Source organism: Hemicordylus capensis, chromosome 4 (assembly GCF_027244095.1).
Source record: "Hemicordylus capensis ecotype Gifberg chromosome 4, rHemCap1.1.pri, whole genome shotgun sequence".
NCBI classification, from domain to species: Eukaryota; Metazoa; Chordata; class Lepidosauria; order Squamata; family Cordylidae; genus Hemicordylus; species Hemicordylus capensis.
Genome location: NC_069660.1, coordinates 123,086,979 through 123,108,812, shown reverse-complemented (window position 1 = coordinate 123,108,812; position 21,834 = coordinate 123,086,979).

The following is a 21,834-nucleotide window of genomic DNA, read 5'->3' as shown; positions in this document are numbered from 1 at the left end:
TTCAGCCCCACAAAAATAATGACTCATGATGTTTCTGCTGTTTGAAAAGCAAAGGAATCAGTAAAAGCTTACACCAGAACACAGCAAGAGAATCACAGCGCCCCCTACAGTTGATTCATAGGGATATCTGTGGGCCAAATGCAAGTTGAACCATCAGGAGGAAACAGATATTTTTTGATGCTGCTTGATGACTACTCCAGATTCACTTTTACTTATATGCTAAAAGAGGAAAGCCAAGTTCTGGAGAAATTTAAGGAATATATTGCAATAGTGAGCAATAAGTTTGGCAGAAAACCTCAAAGACTGAGAAATGGCCAAAGGAAATGGCCAATTATCTAAAGGAACAAGGCACTGAACATGAATGAACAGTGCCTTGCACCCCACAACGGAATGGTGTAGCAGAAAGAAAGAACTGTTCTCCATTAGAGATGACAGGGTGCATGTTGCAGGATGCAAGGTTGGCAAGCAAATTTTGGGGAGAAGTAGTCATGATTGCCAATTACCTACAGAACAGCATGGAAACAAATCCAACTTATATCAGAGTGTTTGGATGAAAATCATATACATATGTTCCTAAAGAGAAAAGAAATATACTGAACTGCAGATGTGAAGAAGGAATACTCTCTGGATATACACTAGGAGGAAAAGGATTCAGAATCATTGATGTGGCCACTGGGACAGTGAGAATACACATCAAAGTATTCTTCAATGAAAGACAAAGGCCAACCACAAATGAAGTGCCAGAAACTGGACCATAGATCCAGATGGAAAAGAACCAAGAGAAGAAGAAATTTCCATAAGCCTGGAGCTCATCAGAGAACCAGAACCAGAAGGGGAAGCAGAAGCTGAGCCAGAAGCGAGATGCTTACAAAGATCCAACAAAGGGGTTCCACCCAGGAGACTCTCCTACACGGCCAGAATGGAAGAGACCCAGGATCCCTGAACATGGAAAGATATTGAAAGACTGTCAACATGTGAAGCTAAAAATTCGAGACAAGCTGCAGATAGAATCTCTACACAAAAATAAAGCTTGGAAACTTGTAGAACTACCCGCTGGAAGAAAGTCAGTAGGATGCAAATGGGTCTTCAAAACCAAATACAAAGCCAGACTAGTAGCCAAGGGATACTCTCAAAAGTATGGTGAAGACTATGATGAGACATTTGCACCTGTCATGAAGCATACTTCATTAAGAACACTTCTCAGGTTATCAGCAGCAAGAAAGATGCAAATTGATCACCTAGGTCTGAAAATTGCATTTCTGCATGGAGAAAGAGAGGAAGACACCTATATTATTTTATTTATTATTATTTATTTATTTGATTTATATACCGCCCTTCCAAAATGGCTCAGGGCAGTTTCCAATTAAAACAAACCACTAAAACAGTAAAGAGCTAAAACAAATTAAAAAACAACATAACAAGTAACAATTTAAAAACATTTTAAAACAACAATTAAATGTAATTAAACTATATGGTGCAGCAACCAGGATTTGAAGAACGCTTGAAAGACAGGCTTGTATGCAAACTCTAGAAAAGCATCTATGGCTTGAAGCAAGCTGCTAGAGCATGGAATGAGAAGTTGAACCCGATATTACTCAAGGAGGGGCTAACACAAGGAAAGGCTGACCCCTGCCTGTATACAAGATTCAGAAATGACAGATAGACTTACATCTTGGTTTATATGGATGACTTGATCATTTGCTATGAAAAGCAAATTTCATGTCATGAGATTGTGGAGCACCTAAGCAAAGAAGTAGAAGTGAAAGAACGAGGAAGAATTTCCTGTGATCTTGGTATTCAAATAGAAAGAGAAGAGGATGGAAGTTAACTTTTCAATCAGAAGCAGAAGATAAGCAATCTCCTAGAATGGCTGAGACTTTCAGAAGTCAATGAGGCAAGTACACCAAACTTCCTGAAGCAAGATCAGGATAGTGAGCCATTGCCAGAAAACAGTCTATATAGAAGAGCAATTGGGAAACTTCTCTACATAGCAACAATCACAAGGCTAGACATAGCTGCAGCAGTAGGAATTCTGAGCAGAAGAGTAAGTGGTGATGCAAGTGGCCTCTGCACATGTGCAAAGGTCATGAAAATGGCCCCTGCAGATGCACAGAGTTCTGAACCAGGATGCAGTTGGCCTGGGCAGTTATTCGAGAGGCCAGCAGGGAGTTTGGAGGAGCCCCCGCTGCTGCCCCCTGCCACCTCCAGGGGTTCTCTGCCACCTCAAGCTTAAAATAAAAAGTAATTTTTCTACCACCACCACCACCACCTTAAGTTAGGGAATCCCTCTGTACTTGTAAAGAGGAATCCTCACCAGATTCACATTTAAATGTGAGCCCTTTGGGGACAGGGAACCATCTTATTTATTTATTCTCTGTGTAAACAGCCCTGAGCCATTTTTGGAAGGGCAGTATAGAAATTGAAATAATAATAATAATAATAATAATAATAATAATAATAATAATAATTCCCCCTTACAAGTATGCCCAAACCAGTCTGTGAGCCAGTTCTTAGAACTGAGGGCCAGTCCATTTGGAAATCAGACTGGCACCCCCATTGGGGGTGGGCGGTCTGGTTAGAACTCAGACTGCCCGAACCAGGCTGGTTTGATTCAAACAGCAGTTCAAATAGAGTCAGCTCACACATCCCTACTTGATTGTATTCCCATTTATGTGCCAGGAGTGTGTGCTTGGTTTCCTGGCAAAGGCCGTGATTTTGGTTTTCTGTTTATTTCTAGGGATGAGCCCGGACCGGACCGGAGGCCATTCTGAAGGCCTCCAGACCGGTCCAGACATGAGGGCGGTTCGGCAGTCTGGCATAGGTGTGGGGGCCCTTTAAGGGCGGGGGAGGGTGTACTTACACACACACCCCCGCCGTGTTTCCCCCGCCGGTGTATTTGTTTGGAAAAGCTTTTGGGGTGGCAGGATACCTCCCTGCTGCCCCTTCCCCCAGTTGTTGGCAAAAGGCTTCAAAAAGTATTTTGCGCGTGCGCACATTGCGCATGCACGTCACGTCTCTGTGTCACGTGCACACACATGTTGCAGAGACGCGACGTGCGCACGCACAAAAAGCTTTTTGAAGCCTTTTGCAGACGACTGGGGGAAGGGGCAGCAGGGAGGTATCCTGCCACCCCAAAAGCTTTTCCAAACAAATGCGCCAGCGTGGGAAACGCGGCGGGGGGGGGTAAGTACACCCTCCCCCACCCTTAAAGGGCCCCACACACCTGTCCCGGACCGCAGCTCTGCGGTTTCGTGCACATCCCTATTTATTTCCAGATGGTCTTCATTACAGTACTGAACAAGGGTCCTCAGTGCTCTTCTAAGTTCCACAGCGGGGTCCTGGAGAGAATTGTTGCGTTGGCTGCATAAAACAGAATGGAGATGTGTTTCTATGCCAGCTTGGGGGGAATGAAAGCTTGGTGGGGATGAAAGTCCAGGTTGTTTAAGTGGCCCAATATGGTGTTTATGTAGTAGTGGAATATACAACCTTGTTTGATGCCCTTACAGGTAGGGATGACACTTGACAGATGACCTTGGGGGTTGCATCTTACTTTCAGGGATGTGCTGTCATGAAGGTTATGGATGACACATAGCAGGCACCGGTTGATTGAAGAGGCTTCTAGTTTGTCCTACAGCTTGGCTTGCGAGATGGAATCAAATGCAGACTTGAGGTCTATGAAGGCAGCATACAGGAAGATTGTGTTGTGGGTGGAGTATTTCTCCATTAGATGCTGTAGTACTAGGCACTGATCAATGGTGGATTGTCCCTCCCTGAATCCAGCCTGCTCCTCCACTAAGAGATATTCTTGTTCCAACCAGTCTCTTAGTTTCCAGTGCAGGTGACTGGCATAGAGCTTGCTGACTGTGCTGAGCAGGCTGATGGGTCTATCATTTGCTGGGTCATCTCTCCTACCTCTTTTGAAGAGGGGAATAATAACTGCTAGCCCCCAGTCTCTAGGGATACAATCATGTTTATCAGTAAATGTAAACAACGAGGCCAGAATGGGATCCCACAATGCTGAAAAAATTGTTTAGTTTAGAAGGGATTAGAGCATCACCAGGAGCCTTCCCAGGTCTTAGTTGAGAGATCAGATCCTTGACCTCAGCAGATGACACCAGTGGCCAAGCAGGCAGGTCCTCTATGTTGTTCCAAGGGCAACTGTGGCCCCCTACTTCATCTCTGTACAGTTTGCTAAAGTGTCTTTCCTTGACTTCTGGTGAGATGCAGCTGTCCAGATGTGTCAGGTCATTGCTGGGGTGATCCGCTGTGATGCACCAGAATATGGCCGAATCATTGGTTCTGACAGTGTGGATGAGACATGACCAAATGTCTTTCATGGTGTCTCTTTTCTTGTGTTTCAGAAGTTGTTTGTATTGCCTCTTCTGCAAGTGTTGCAGTTGGCAGAGAGCCTCTTCTTTTTGTTTGCTTTAGCACATTCAGAATCAAACCATGATTTGGAGTGGTGCAGGTGCCATTTGAGGCAAGGATTTATTTATTTTTTAGTTAGGTGCTTTTGTAATGCCTGCACTAGGTTGATGTAGCTCTCTAGGATTGAGTTGGAGGGTTCTGCTGAGAGCAGGGAAAGGTGGATGCATTGGAAATGTTCTGAGGTGAGTTGTTCTGTTATTACTTTGTCCAGCTGGGGAGACCATTTGATGTGGCAGCCTCTTCCCGCTGGTAGAATTTGTAGTTGGTTTAGAGCTTCAGCATGGGGCTGCTGAACAAAGTTTTAGGTGCTGGGAGACTGGAAAGTTGGGGACTGACTATCAAATTGGGGGGTTACTTTATAGCAGTCTGTGAATTGGAGTAGGTTTCCAGAGACTGCTTCATAACTGATGACACTCATCCTAGCCCAGAAGTTAAATCTGGTGAGGCGGTTATTTTCTAGGGATCCATTTGGGATATAGAGCCATTAGCCATTTGGGCCAGCAGTCCTTCAGAGTTTGGCTTCCTGTCCTTCGTGTTGCATGTGAAGGGGAGGATATCTACTTCCGGGTTAGGCTTGTAGCATTGATAGTGGGCATATAGAGTATCATTGTCAGGGCCTAGTCTGGCATTAAGATCACCACCTACTGCTGCATACACATTGGGGAAGGTAGAGAGAAGGTCAGTTAGGCAGCTTTCCAGACCAGACAACAGTTTCCTGACCAGGGATTTCCACCTCAGCTAATCTACCTAATTAGTAGTAGGGATGTGTGAAACGTTTTGGGTACAGAATGATCTGAACCCCAAACGGCCAATTTTGGGTGATTCGGATCCGAATCGAATCACAAATTTCGCCCCCCGAAATGTTTCAGAACCGCAACAAAACACCCCCCCCCCGTTTCGGCTCTGAATTATCTGTTGTTTTGGCCCTCCATTTTGTGGCCGATAAATGCCTTCTTCTTCCCCCTCCATTTTGAGCAATGACATCAATTTGAATTTCCCGCCTTTTTGCCTCCAATGGACTTCAATGCAAAAAGATCTGATGTGATGTCTACTCGAATTTCGGGTCCCAGGGCCAAAAGAGTTGGTAATGCCTAATGGGTGGAGGCTACCACCCCAACTGCAGAGGGATTGGGCAGAGGGCTGATTTTTGGTGAATTTCTGAAGTTTTAGTGTCTTTGGGGCAGATTGGGGGCATAATGTGGGATCTGGGGCAGAAGAGTGGGGTAGGGTGGTAGTGCCTAATGGGTGGAGGCTACCACCCCAATTGCAGAGTGATTGGGCAAAGGGCTGATTTTTGGTGAATTGTTGAGGTTTATGCGTCTTTAAGGTTTTTCCCCATTAGGTATAATGGAGGGTGTATCGCTTCATGTCAGGGGGAAAGGGGTGGCCCAGAGCAGTGTGGGGTTGGTGGTAGTGCAAGATAGGGGCAAGGAAGCTACCAGATTTTTTTCAAAGGATTTGGGCAGAGGGCTGATTTTTAGTGAATTTCTGAAGTCTACGCATCTTTAAAAATTTTCCTCATAAGGTGTAATGGAGCTTTCAGCAGCCCCATAAGTGCACTTGGGGGGTGCTGGGGTGGCCCAGGGCGAGTGGTGGTGTACTGCACATAGGGTGCCAACCATCCCCATGGGTTTCTAACCCATGGGGTAAGTACAGGGTTCAGATGTTTCTGAGGTGTTCTGAGTGTAGATTCTATGATAGCAAATGAGAGTGGATTCATGGTATCTCATTGAAAATCTCATTTGCTATCATAGGATCCACACTCAGAACACCTCAGAAGCAACAAAACTCCAACAAATGAAATCACCAAAAATCAGCCTTCTGCCCAAATCCTTTGAAAAAATTCAGGTAGCTTCCTGGCCCCTACCCTGCACTACCACCAACCCCACACCGCTCTAGGCCACCCCTTTCCCCCCGACATGAAGCGATACACCCTCCATTATACCTAATGGGGGGAACCTTAAAAACGTGTAAACTTCAGAAATTCACCAAAAATCAGCCTTCTGCCCAATCACTCTGCAATTGGGGTGGTAGCCTCCACCCATTAGGAACTACCACCCCACCCCACGCTTTTGGCCCAGATCCCAGGTTATGCCCCCAATCTGCCCCAAAGACACTAAAACTTCAAAAATTCACCAAAAACCAGCCCTTTGGCCAATCGCTCTGCAATTTGGGTGGTGGCTTCCACCCATTAGGCACTACCACCCCACCCCACTCTTTTGGCCCCAGGACCCTTTTGTTAATCTGAATCGATTCAGATTCAGATTAATTCAGATCCGAATCGAATCGGGGGTGATTCGGATGGGCCAGATTCGGATACAAAACAAATTGGGGGTGTTTCAATTCGGATCCGAATTGAAACATTGAAAATCCGAATTGCACACCCCTAATTAGTAGGTAGATGCTAATTACTAGCAAGGTACAGTGCCCTGAGTGAATTGTTACAGCTATGACATGTTGCTTAAATGAGAGTCTTACTGATGTTACGTGCAGGGTGTTAAAGAATGACACTCCCAATCAACCTTTAGGTCTGCCCCTTACCACACCAGCTTCTGTTCCCAATGAGTATGAGCTGAAGCCATTGAGTTTGAGTCCTTGGATGTCCTGGTTTCCTGCACCATTATGAGTTCATATCTGGAGATGAAGTCTAAAAAGGAGACAGCCCTACAGCTAGAGTGCCAAACTGCCACATTCCAAGTCAGGAGGGAGACCTTATGCTGGCTTTTTGAATATCAGTCTGTGATTACATTCAGGGATGTGTGTTGAGGTTCCCTATGGGGTGTCTTGAGGAGTGGTGGGTTGAATGCACAGGGCCACAAAGAAAGAACGAGAAATCTTTCAGGAGGTTTGTGGTGTGGTCCGCTCCAACAATTCTTCGGAGAGCACCTTGGCCAGCCACTGCTCTTGTGGTTCTGATGAAACTCACGGGGGGTGCATTGGGCGGCTGCTACTCTTGTGGCAACAAGGATGAAGGTGGACATGCAGATGACTCCATAGGGCCCCTGGGGGATACGTGGTGTGACTGGGGCTCTTGAGATTGAATAGGTGATATAGGGTCCCTATCTTTGGAGTGGCTGTATTTAGGCAGTGAAGTTGATTATGGGTGTGCGACCCCATTCCTCAAATCCTTGGGGCTTGCATATGTCATCTGTAGCTCTTGAGGTGTTGCAAGTGGTCTAGGCACCCCTTCCTTTGGAGATGCTGTCTCTGTATGGTCTGCCTGGAGCTCTTCAGCACCAAAAAGAAGTATGCATGAAGGTGTTGTAAGCTGGCACCAGGCAAGGCCAGAGGTAACCCCATTCCTCAGGATGGTTGGTGTTGGTGCGTGTTGGGGGCTCATTAGTCCATTTTGCTGTTACTGACCTCTGAGTCAGAGCTGGAGTCAGAATTAAAGTCAGAGAAGTGAACTGACAGTTTCCTCCTTGATCTGGGTGAGGTTGCAGTCTTTGTGCTTGGGTTGGTTAGGGCAGTTTTGCTATTGAGTCCTTCTGGTGTGGCCTGAAGAGGATATATACCATTTTGTAATCACTGTCTGTGAGTTCAGAATCTGAGCAGGAGAAGAGTGTTTTCAGGGGCTGCATTTGAGCTTGAACAGCCATGAGTAGTTCCCCCCCCCCCGAGTTCTGCAAGACCTAAGTCTATGGATTTACGACTTTCACTCTCTCCAGGCCATAAAGGGTTGATCTGCTGAGTCTGGTTGAGTTCAGCAGAATCATTTGCATGTTGTTTATTGAAGTCTAAGCCCATTTCTCTGGAGATATTATAGCGTAGTGATTAGAGTGTTGGGCTAGAACCGGGAAGACCCAAGTTTGAATCCTCATTCAGCCATGAAACTCACTGGGTGACTCTGGGACAGTCATGTATCTCTCAGCCTAACCTACCTGAAAGGGTTGTTGTGAGGATGAAAATAACCATGTATACCACTCTGAGCTCTCAGAGGAAGAGCAGGATATAAGTGTAAAAATAAATAAAAATAAATAAAATAAAATCATCAAGGTCTTTTGCAGGAGGAAAAGTTTTGTTTCTAATAGGGTTGTGCGTTTTGGTTTTTTTTCTGTTTTGTTTTTGGCCCAAATCCAAAACACCTCCATTTTGTTCTTTGTTTGAAATCAGCCAATCTGAAACACCCCAATTTTGTTCTTTGTTCGAAACTGCAAAATCCGAATTCGAAATGTTGTGGATTTTAAAAAATGGCCCCAGGGAAAAACTAGTGGGTGGGGGGTGGTAATGCCCAATGGGTGGAAACTACCACCCAAATTTCAGGGGAATTGGGCAAAGTGCTGATTTTTGGTGAATTTTTGAAGTATAAGATTTTTCCCATAGGGAAGAATGGAGGTTTCAGAAAAAAGTATAGCTTCATGTTGGGGGGAAAGGGGTGGCCCATAGCAGAGTAGAGTGGGTGGTAGTGCCCAGTGGGGGCAAGGAAGCTGCCAGGATTATTTCAAAGGAATTGGGCAGAGGGCTGACTTTTAAAGATTTAATGGAGTTTACACGTCTGTAAAGTTCTTTCCCATAGGGAATGATGTACCTCCATAATTCCTGCCCCTTAACTGCACTTGGGTGGGGGCACCAGGGTGGCCAGGAGCGAGTGGTGGTGTAGAGCACATAGGGTGCCAACCACCCCCATGGGGTACTGGGTTCTGTTGTTTCTGAGATGTTTTGAGTGTAGATTCTCTGGTAGCATATGAGAGTGGATTCATGGTTGGCACCCTATGTGCACTACACCACCACTCACTCCCGGCCACCCCACTGCCCCCCAGGTAGAGATATGGGTCTGCTGAAACCTCTATTATTCCCTGGGTGGGGGGAACCTTAAAGACACATAAACTTCAACAATTCCTAAGAAATCAGCCCTTTGCCCTATTCCTTTGGAATCTGGGTTGTTGCAGGCACCCCTTGGGGCACTGCCACCCAACCCACTGTTTTTCCCCTCATGCCCCCTTTCTGCCCCAAATCTGCCCCAAAGACATGTAAACTTCAGAAATGCTTTAAAAATCAGCCCTTTTCCTAATTCCTTTGGAATCTGGTTGGCAGCAGGCACCCATTGGGGCACTACCACCTGGCCCAATCTTCTGCTCCCAAAGCCCCCTTTCTGCCCCAAATCCACCCCAAATAATCTCAACATCACACATCAACAACAGCAGAGCTTGGGGGGGGGGGGGAGAACAGGCAGATTTCCAAAGGTCATGCACATCCACCCCCGCCCCCAGAAATGCAATTGAGCTACACACAACAGCGTGAGACAACAACAATGAAATGCACACTGCCCCACACAGTGTGCACACTGCCCCATTGGCCAATGAGGGTAAATGCACACTGCCCCACTGGCCAATGAGGGTAAAATTTACCCTTAAACTTCCTTAAAAGGAATAAGGAGGCAATTGCCAGCAGATCAGCCCATGCTTTCGCTGGCCAATCTGCGGGCTGGAAGGGCTGGAAATTCAAACAGATGTCAGAACTCAAAATGGAGACTGAAGGAGAAAGACTTTTCGTGATTGCAAAATGGAATTCCAAAACAGCCGAAACAACAAAACGTTTTGTATCCGAAACAGGGACGTTTTGTTTCGGCTACAAAATTTTCTGTTTTGAGCATTGGGTGTTTTGTTTTGGCTACAAAACAGCTGAAATGGCCTGTTTTGTGCACAAAATGTTTTGTACGATACGCACATCCCTAGTTTCTAATTCTCCCTGCTATTAGAGGTTGTATTGTGCAATCCTTGAACACTCTGATACTTCTTATGTTGTAATTATGAGAGAGATCTCCACGCCCCACCAATCCGAATGAGCTTAAGCGGAAGGGTGGAATGATTAGAGGTAAGCAGGATTCTCTTCTGGGCAACTGGGTAAAAACTGGATCAAGTCCAGGTCTATAAATCTTGGGTGACAGTTTAAAAGCAGACTCAGGGAATTTATTATGGCCTTGCAAAATGACCATCTCACTACATGGGTGTAATCCATTGGAATTTCAAACATCTCTGGGGGAGGTTTGAAGTACACATGATGTCTTTGATGAGTGGGTTGTTTTTGGTGGCCCTGTGTGTGATTTATGTGGAGTTTTGACAGAGATTCCATCTGGAGCTGAGGAGGGAGCTGCTTGGACATTGCCGGATGCTGATTTCTGGGTTTAATTCACCTTAGCTCCCCATGGTTGTCTCATGTTATAAACACATCAAAGGCATGCTTGAGCTTATCTTCCTTTTCTGTTATTGTGTTTAGATGCTCCAAAATTTGAATGTTTGTGCTGTTAAAAGGCAGGCATTGCCAAGGCATTCTGGTAGCAATTCTCAGGGGTGGTGAGGGAGACGTCTGACCCTCTTAGCTCTCCTGTCTCTCTGTTCCAGGGGGTTTCCTGGGCCAGAGTTCTTAGATAGCGAAGGAGATGCTTAGTGTAATGCAGTCTCCATTGTAGCAGACTCCTTGGGGAGTGAGGGAGTGTTCTCCATGCCCAAGACTGTAAATCTGTTCTTAGTAGAGAGTGTAAAGGTTGTACTCCTGGTTCTGTTGGTGGGAAGGAAGGAAGGAGTCAGTCCTCATTTGCTTCCCCGTCTTGGCTGGTTGGTCATTTGGGCTGTTCCTATTTTTAAAAAATTCTTGCCTTTATTTGTCATGTTTAAGAGTTGTGTGATTCTTGTTTGAGAAGTTCAACTCCAATGAGGGAAAGTTCAGTTTTAAGGCAGGAGCTCATTAATTGTGCTGCTAGCTTGTCGCTGGCTTTGCCACACACTCTTCCTGTACGTAGCTAGCAGAAAGGCATGTAGGCCTTATCTCTCTCCCTGATGGATTTCCTAAATAAACTACTTTATTTAGAACTTTAACTCCATGTCTCCAGACACTATATTAATTAGCAGTGCTCTCACCTGTGCACTTCCCCTGCAGCTGGAGTAGATAAAGAAATCTCCCCTCCAAGCTCTCTAACAGTTTCAAAGGGTATCTCATGAAAGGCAAGTGAGGAGGTCTGCTCTTTTACACTGCCATTCCAATACAATCTCATTTTGAAGATGGATACAATTATTTGGCAAAATCTGTACAAGCTCTTTCCATATCCTGAATTTTTCAGGATATGCTCCGTGGCAGCACCAGAAAGAAAGAAAAAGTCAAGGGAGGCACAGAAGGGGCAAAGCACATTTCTGGGGGTGGGGAAACTAAGTCCCACATGTTACATTTCTAAAGTGGGGGGCCGGAGGGGTGGCAACTACTTGTCTGAGGGGCTGCTCCCCCCTTTCCACCCCCATCTGGAGCTGCCCTTGGATGTGCACACATTTTCTGCTGCTTTTCTGAAGCTTCAGGGTAGAACTACACATTCTGGCTCATTTACAGTCTTAATGGCCATTTCTCATTTGCAAAGCAGGACTTGGAGGGTATGATTTGGATCAGAGTTGTAGTGGAAGGAAGAGTCCTTAACTTCTCATTCATTCACTGTTTTCACCCGACAAGTCCCTCCCAGAAACACACATACCAGTTGTTTTTAGCAGGGTTCCAGACCCATTTCTCTCTAAAAAAAACCATGTAGCTGGTGGCGGGGGGGGGGCAGTTGCAGGTGGGAAGTTGTGGGAAGGAGAAAGCACAAATGTCCTCCTATTGCCCACCATTTTGCAATGAAACAGCAGTAGCCAGGCTTTGAAGATATGAGGTGAATGCTGAATGTATAGTTGCAACCATTCTTGTACTCCATTAGGTCTGAAAGTGCTTTTTAAAAAGACTCCTCTTGATTGGTTTGTTTTCCCTCTAGCCCTATGGAAAAATCAGACCATCACAAGCAGTTTAAAAAAACCCCTCATAATTACTGCAAATTTTAATATAATGTTTCATAATAAATAAACATGAAATAGAAACCTGAACTTAAGATCTGAAAACCAAAGCAAAAAAGCCGGTAAGTCACATCACCTGCCATGGATTACTAATACAGATGAGCATTTTACCAACTGGTAAATGTTGGGAATGTGGCCACTCAAGGCCACTGTGCATCTGAAGGGATCTCAGCCCCCCCACACTTAAAAAAATACAGGGGGCAGAAGGACATCATGACACTTGCTGGAGCCCCATTAATCTGTTGCCTGAGGTGTCTACCTCACTTTTCCTCATGGAAGAGACTTCCCCGGCTGAGAAGCCTTACCATCTGATAGGGCTCCCCAAACCTTACTGCACATTGGAATGCATGGTGGGGATCACACCATGTTTACAGTATATACTACAGAGCATGTGGTAGAAAACTTTAGCACATGAGAAGCTGATTATTGACCCTTCAGAGAGAAAAGGTCTTAAGCTGCTGGGACCCAATTTATCCCCCTTCAGTTCCACCCCTAGTCCTTACCTGAAATGGAATGTCCTCTTTCATTTCCCCTTCCTTCTCCCCCACCTTCCCTTTTAAGCCATTATACCCGTTTGCATACCTGGGTCTAGCAAATTAAGACTAAAACCAGTGGATCCTCTAAATGCCATTTATTGGCATCCTTGTGGTAGAGAGCTAAACCACAAGTCTTTTTAACTCTGTTGCACAAAATAAATGGTAAGTGCAGGCTTTCATGCTTGCAAAAAAAAGTAGTTTGTGGGAAAAACAACAACAGGTAAAAGGTCAACAGCACCAACCTTGTCGAAATACTATAACACTACTGGTATTAATAATTAAACGGACATGAAATCTCAATAAATATTAAGTTCTTTGCTTTAAAAAAGAACGCTGCCCAGTGGGTTTTCTTTTTGTTCAGGCAACCCAATTTAAACCAGAGAAATGGAGAACATGTTTTAGTCAATCATACATTTTTCTATCGAAACGTAAAGTGCATAGCTCCCTATGTTGAGCTTTATGAAAGGTACACTTGATTTAGCAATACTATTTTGATGTGTAATGACAGGAGGGGCATTTATTATACATTCTGTTAATCTTGAGACTTGCATTTTGTCAGGGTTAGGAATTTGTACAATACATCAGCTTAGAAGTACACTATAAAATTGAAGATTAATTTGATACATGATTCAGCCCCCCCCACCCCCCGCCCGGCTCAACTTATTGGAAATATTCCTCTTTATGTTTCTGGTGCTCCAAAAAACCTGAATCTCAGTAACTATTACCATTGGTGATAGTATTAGCTGAGGATTAGAGTTGTACATATATGATGCCACACTAGGAAAAATCCATGTTGCTGGTTTTCATTCAATAATAAGCATGAGCAAACATTTCAGCACTGCCCATCCATTGCCTAAAAACTATGGGATTGCCTTTCATTGATAAAAGATAGAGAGGATTTTATTTTTTAGCAGAATGTAGCAAGTTTTAGGAAAAATAAAAATAACTTTAAAAAAATTTAATGCTTTATCTGTAACAGATTCCCATTGTGATAGGATTAAAGGATTTGCATTTAGTGGATACAGAAACTAGGTTTGTGTGTATACATTTACATAAAGCCACAACACCTGTGCTGAAACTCTTTCCTTCCCAGTGTAATCTCTATGATAAGCTGTGGAATGTCTCTTAGTGGCACCACCCTGTGTCAAGTGCAAATGGTGACCACAAGACCACACAGAGAGGCATACTTGACAACTGATCTACAGGGTTAGAATTCCCTTTCCTAAGTCCGAATATCTTCAGTGAGTGGTGGAAGAATTTCTAGGCAATAATGTTGTGGCCACTGGCCACTGCTCAAGGATAATCAGGGAAGTCTTTTAGTGGTTTATCCCGAATGATGTAAATTATCGAGTAATGGAACTCCTTCCACAGTCAATCAAATGTAGGAAGCAGCTCCGTGCACACAGAAAGATATGTGCCTGGTGGATCTCCTGACATTAAAATAAATGGTGTAGTCGTGGCAGACGACATGGCACATCATAAGTGCTAAATCACATTCACTGGATCAGCACAGTGAGGTGTTTGTTGTGTGTCACCAAATGTGGAGTCTATTCAGATAGGGTCAGTTATATATCCAAATGAATGAATAATGTCTTTCATGATGCAAAGTCTGTTCAAGACTCTCCACTGTGGCAGGTGATATAAGGGGGTAATCCTCCTACATACAATTACTAGTGTGTAAATTGTAGTGAAATGTATGGAATTTACTTCTAAGCCATGTGTTTTGGTTTGGGCTGCAAAGGAAAAATAGGCTGTATCTATTTAAAATAGTCAATACCTTGTAAATATAAAACAGATCCTTTCCCTGGACACAATTGGGGGTGGGGGGAATGTTTTCTCGTTTGCATGGGAATAGCAATTTAATGCAAGCATGGAATGTTTCAACTCCATCCCCGCAGTTTATTGCCTTAGGTTTGCAAACTGCTTGAACAGCCATCAGCCAAGCAATGTACATGTCATCTGCAAATCACAAATCACAGATCTTGACTCGAGTGATTGCACAGGGAGAAGTGCTGAAGGGTTCATAGTGGCCAGAACAAGACTTAAAAGTGATGTGAAATAGGGAGCAAAAAGGGCTGCAATTGCCTTCGAGCCTGAAATAGACTTAGCTTCAATGCCATGGAAAAAATCACCAGCTTCTCCATCATTTCTTTAAAGGTCAGAATTTTTGTAGGTGGATTGGGAGAGCAGTGGATTGCAGATGCGTTTAACAGCAGGGTATTTTCCGCTGCCATGACCAGTTAAGGAAGATTTTCAAAAACACATCTGCTGGTAAACAGTTTGGCCCTACTCTGGGTCATCTGCCTTATCTGTGCTCATTGCTGCATGAATTCTTACCTGGATAAAGTCCCAAACCTCACATCAGTCAAAGTTAGGCTTTCAGTACAGTCCATTACATTTTTTAGAGAGGTACCTCAGTGGCTTTCAGTTCAGGTTCCACACACCCCCTTCTTTCTTTGCATGATGTGAGTCTGCTGCTTCACAAATGCATGAAGCAGCAAACATGGATGAGAGGCAAAGCGTGTTCCTCCACTTTTGTGTTTCTAGATCATAAGTCAGAAGCTAGGATAAGCAAGAAAGAAACATGAATACATTTACCAATATGGGAAACTCTGGATGTTTCACAATATATCGAGGAAAGGAAGCATGCCTCACCTGCCCTTCCTGTTCTTCATACTTGTAACATCTGAGCTGGAACTTTTACACTCCTTTGGCAGTAAGATGACAAATGGTTTCTGCATTTGTAGCAGTGCCAGCTCCAGGTTGTGGTGGGGTCTTTTGGCAAGTCATCCTCCATGGGCCCTCACTGCCATTGCTGACAGCTGCTCCTCCTCCTCACCTACCCATTTGCCACAGAGAGGTCATTCACACAACCAAAAACTGGATAGGACAAGTGTCCTGCCCAGGCTTGGGAGCTGTGTGTACTCCCAATTTTTGGTTGTGTGGGAGCAAGCAACTAGGTAGGATGAGGTAGGATTCCAACTGTATATAGGAGGAAAAGTTGGGTAGGACAGCACTGTCCTACCCAGCTTTCTACCCAGTATTTTACCAAGGTAGGACGAAAAACTTTCCTCATACCTTGATTCTACACAATCACTTATCCCCCTCCGACCTAGTTGTTTGCCCCCACACAACTGAAAACTGGGAACACACACAGCTCCCAAATCTGGGAAGGACACTTGTCTTACTCAGTTTTCAGTTATGTGAATGATCTCAGAGAGGCAATGGGTAAGCAGGCAGTAGCAGCCACGGCTGCTGCTCCTTTTGGCCACCAGTATTTGATTCCTCATCGTTCTGGGCCAGAGGAAGAGAGTGGGTAGGCAAGCAGGTAGCACTTGTGAAAACAAAGAGCAGCAGGTCTAGGGGTGTTTGGCGGGTGTGTGTGCTTAAGCTACAATGTGGCTTTTAGCAGGTTCCCAACTATAATAGCCCTGATCTGCACACATCTCATCAGAGACAACTGCACAGGTTCTCAGTTGGAGTTTACAAAGAACAGGCAGCACAAATAACTCACTGTCACAGTAGTGCTATGCTGGAGGTGAAGAGAAAGGTACCTGAGGGAAGAGGGATTAGGTATCAGGGCAGTTTATGCAAAAGCCACTTTCTTGGACTATGTCATCGGCAATAACCTGCTAGATCCAGATCTGCTTTTAAGATCTCTTTGGTCATCGTAGTGCTGTTGTGACTTACAAAGAATCATTCTTGCTAAATCAGCATACTTGACAATCCTCCTTTTGGAAGCATTCTATAGCAATCATTCTTGGAGTGAGTTTAATGCAAGGCATTCCCTGAAAGAATTGGATCATATGCTGGTTGTGGTGATAATGTTACAACAGTCATTATGATAATGAAAAGGCCTGAATGCATTCACAATAGGCCTGTATACCATCAAAAATGCTGGATTATGACCAAACCCAAAAGTGGCACTGGTGGAAGGGGACACATCGGCTTCTCCCAACTGTCAGGTCAGGTTGGGTCAGAGATCCAACAGATGAGTAGATCCCTCTCCACTTGCTGCATTCTCTTCCTCTTCCATCCTCCTCCCCCTCTTTTATCTGTGATCAGGTGGGGGCAGGGAGCAGGCTTCATCTTTGCTCTTAATGGAGCACACACACACAGAGGGAGCTGTCTTCCATGGCTTTGGATTTAAAGGGGAGTCCCCTCTCCCTTTTCTTTAACTTTCCTTCTAGTTCGGGTGAGTGGCATGGCTGCTTCTGGGACAGATTTTTTTCTTCTTCTTCCCGGACATTGCTGTCATGGCTGCAGTGTCAGGAAAAAATGCACCTCCAGAACCAAGATAAAGCACCACAGCCTGTCCCCTGCCTTCACCCGATCACAAGGAGTGGAAAAGGAGATAGCAAGGGGTGAGGGTCTGACAGAGCTGTTGAATTCCCCATGGAGTTTCTGTTGGAAGCTCCCTGCTGTCATGTCAGAACCCCACCTGACAATTCCTGACACAGGGCAAGTCAGGCCCAACAGGTCTCTCAGGCCCGACACTACAAACAGCCCTAATTCACAGATTGCACACTGATTTAACATACCACAGTTTTAAAATGCAGATTGTAATAAAAGATATCCACTGTAAAGAGATGTTGAACAGTTCCAGGTTTATTTTAAGAACTTTGTCTACTTCCTTCGGGTTGTCTGTCCTGCACAAACACCATTGAAATAATGGAGGTTGTGCTTGGTAGATTGCACCCTACATGTTACTGTTTTTTCTATTGCCTTGCACAGGAGCTAAACTGACACAATTCAATTGTCCATATCCAGAAGACTACAGGGGTGGCAAAAGGTTGTGTACAAGCTCATACTTCCATTGTTGTATGGGCAAGCTAAAGATGGTTGCAACAAAGTCCTTCTGAAATTAATGGAACAAGTAAGCGGTGACTAATTCAAGACATGTTTTTCTTGCAATGGAACTTATCTAGATTGAAGGTACCATGTTTAATACACAAGCTGCTGAAGAGAAGCTTATGTGGCAATGCTTTAATTTTGCATGTGTTACCCCAGTGTTGGATGTGGTCTGCTGTCATGATGCAACAGGCTACAGCACACCCAGTAGATTTAAGTCAAGTATGGATTGTGTTTGCTTGCTAGATTAATAGCAATAGCAATAGCACTTACATTTATATACCGCTCTATAGCTGGAAGCTCTCTAAGCGGTTTACAACGATTTAGCATATTGCCCCCCAACATTCTGGGTACTCATTTTACCGACCTCGGAAGGATGGAAGGCTGAGTCAACCTTGAGCCCTTGGTCAGGATCGAACTTGCAACCTTCTGGTTACAGGGTGGCAGTTTTACCACTGCGCCACCACGGGCGGTGGAGATCAACATCAGCAGTAGTAGGCAGAGGCATATCTAGGGAAAATAGCGCCTAGGGCAAACACTGAAATTGCGCCCCTGTCCAAACAGAAATGATGGGACTTGTAGTCAACAATATCTGGAAATCCCTGTTAAAAGGAACACTGTAACATCTAGACATGTTTTTTGATCAAAACCTGAGAACATGAGCCATCTCTGTAAAAGACTTAGAACAACAGTCAGGAGTTATGTGAGGATTCCAAGTGTCATTTTCTCTGTCTCCTCTCATTCTTTAAAAAACAACAACATGACTTTGTCCTAGAGGATCACCTACCCAAATAGCCACTAGCAAAATAGGGGAAGAAGAAGAAGAAGGTGGTGGGGTGGTGGGGTGGTATTGTCTATAAACCAGTGAATGATTCCTGCCATCCTTTGTCTTGTGATGACTATTGGCTCGTGATGGAATATATGTGCATTCACCATTCTAGTGCTTACTTTGACATCAGGAAGGAAGAGGATACATTAGTTTGCCACACTAGACAGAGGAATTTGCAACAGGAGGAGACAGCCAAGTTCTGCCAGGGCCAAAACCAGCCCCTGCCAAACTAAGAAATCATTGTAATTTGCCCCTTCCTGTCACAAGCAGTGTGCTGTTCTTTTATTATTGACTTTAACTCTCAGATATCCCAGTCATGGATGGAAAATTCAGGGTCAATTTACAAGAGACACATTTTCTACATGGGAGTTTCTTCTGTGCAAGTGTTGTGCAGAAACCTATGTGTAGTGACCGCCAGCGGCATAGCAAGGTTGGAATGGGCCAAGATGAGATTTCAAAATGGGCCACCAGCCCCTCAAAGTCCAGGGCCTCCACACACCCCAGGCCCCCAAGGATTTAAGTCTGATATTTCAAAATAAGTATGCTGCCTGGAAATACATTTCACTGAATACACACACGCACACTTCACAATATATAGTGATATACATTGAGTACTATATATTTGTGCTACTTTTAATGCCTAGAACACACTAGCAACACTAATTATTAAAATGGCCCCCTCGCTGCAGATTAGCAAAGGAGACTTTCAACCATGCAGGGTGAGCCTATGTTTGTTTTCTCAGAATTCTGAACAAATTCAGTAAAGTTTGATTCCAGGAGGTTCATCTCCTCTGGAATGGAGGTACTGCATTCACATGTTGGCCAGATTTACCCTGAAGTCCCTGCAAGTTACTGGAGAGCAGTTCACACACAATTAAAATAAAATAAAATAAAATAAAATAAAATCACAACACATGCTTCACAGTTCTCACTCAGACCTTCTGGGTTGCAAAACAACTTGAACATAAGTGCATTTATAAATGAATGAATGAATATTTGTTCCAGAAGTTTTTGTAATTTTCTGCCATGAAACAAGCTACTTATAGGCCTTTTTAGATAGTTTTTGTTTTTAAAGCCAGCAAATTTTTCAATCTGTTTTAAATTAAATATTCAGAGACTTCTCAGTCTCCCGCCCCCTATGGCAAGCAGATCCCTATATACCCGGGGTGGGGGCAGTAAACACAAAAAGGAATTCACAGTCTACCTTGCAAAAGCTGTGCTGGATGGTCTGAGCAGAGGGTCGTCTGCTGCAGAGAGTGCTCTCTCTCTCTCTCTCTCTCTGCCTGCCTGCCTCCTGGCTTGCTGGGGCCTGCCGAGTTCAGGCTTCAGGGAGGCCTACTCGGAGCCGAGGCCTCTCTGGAAGCCCCGCCCACCCTCCGATCAGCTGAGAGGCAGCAGGGAGAGAAGAGCTCTGCCCTTTGTAAGGCAAGCAGGATGGCACGTGGCTGAGGGGCCCTGGGGCTGGGCAGGTGGGCAATGGGGTGGGGGTGGCAGGAACTGGTGTGGCACCCCCTCCTCAGTGGTGCCTAGGGCACCTGCCCAGGCTGCCCCCCCTTCCGCCTATGGTACTAGGCATGCAGAACCTTTCATAACACTCAAGTATATGGGGTAGACCCAGATCACATCATGTTCTGTGTTCACATCCGTGTTCAACTGGACCAGAAAGATTAACAGCTAAATGTATCAGCTAAACTGTTAACATCTGATAACATACATTCTTGCCCGCAAAAGCTCATGCTGCAATACATCAGTATGCCTTTACGGATTCTTTGTCTCCTTTGCAGCGTGTATTTTAATTGCTCAGTTAACTGATGGATGGATTGAAAGTTAGGCAAATTGATGAAAAGTCTTTAAGCCTTTGAGGGGGTGGGTAATAATGGGTTTAAAGGCATGTCATGGACCAACCACTTGAGATGCATAATATTCACTTTTATTAAACATTTTCATCTTAGGCAATTCCTTTTTCCTCTTTTGATCTTAGGCAGCTGATGCTTCATCTGGAACAAAATGTTACAAGAAAATAAAAAGATCTCCATCAAATTGGGAAATAGGAACACTGCCAGATTTTTGGTGGTATATTTTCTATGCTGGGTAAGTATTTATGCACTCTGCCCATATTTGTAAAATACTTAAATCTATCTAAGTAATTTAAGTTTTCTAAATGTTTATTAGTCCATAGTGACTGAGCAAGACCCTCTTCAGGGATCACCAAATGGAAATGCCTAAGAACAGAGTGTAAAAATTTCAGATGGTTTTCAAACAGAGCCAAGTGCATTCATTGTATCGAGGGAATGGCTTTTCTTAAAAAAGAAACTTGATTATTTAGCTGTTTGCTTATGGAAAATATTTATGCGGTCTGGCCTACAGAGAGACTTGGTACCACTGGTAAACTGTTCCTATATGTTCAAGAGTTTAATTATGAATGGGATACTTGTTTCCTTTGGCTTCTCCTTCCAGTCCCTTTTGCCCTCCTACAAACATCGAAATGGTTTGTGAATGTTAATGTATGCTTCATTGACAGAAAAAGAGCTTCTGTGAAATGTAAATGACAGGGGAAAACACTGAAGTTGTATCTTAATAAGATATACTACTGCAAATCAAAATGTGTGTGTGTGTGTGTGTGTGTGTGTAAATGTGTGCTAATCAGGGAAACGGCAAACAGTTGTAGAAAACACATATATCCAGTCTAGTAAAATACTAACATTTCCTCACATTAATTGTGGGCAGTTCTCATTTATTACTACCCATATATATATAATACTTCAGAGTGTTCGAAACACTTGACATACAACTACATTCATAACAACAACAGCAAATATTTATATACCGCTTTTCAACATAAGTTTCCAAAGCAGTTTACATAGAGAAATAATAAATAAAAATAAGATAAGATGGCTCCCTGTCCCTAAAGGGCTCACAATCTAAAAATAAACATATGACAGACACTAGCAACAGTCACTGGAAGTACTGATGCTGGGGGTGGATAGGGCCAGTTACTCTCCCCCACTAAATAAAGAGAATCACCATGTTAAAAGGGTGCCTCTTTGCCCAGTTAGCATGAACTCAATAATCTTGAAACAACCCTGTAAGGTAAATTAGCGTCATTATCCCCATATTGCAGATCGTAAACTGAAGCTGACAAATATGAATTAAGATTGGAACCAGCCATTTGCTGATTCACAGCTTACTCTCTCAGCCACTACATTATACTAGCTAATCATGGCTGGGATTCAGAAAGTCATGGGAGAATTTTCTGCTGATGCTGCAGCAGCACAGCTCCCGATGCCCACCCTTTGAACTATAGCCCTGCAACTGCGCCTCCCAACAAGCCACTCCCAACGTAAACAGAAGCTTGGGGAGCAGTCTCTGATTTGGGTGGAGG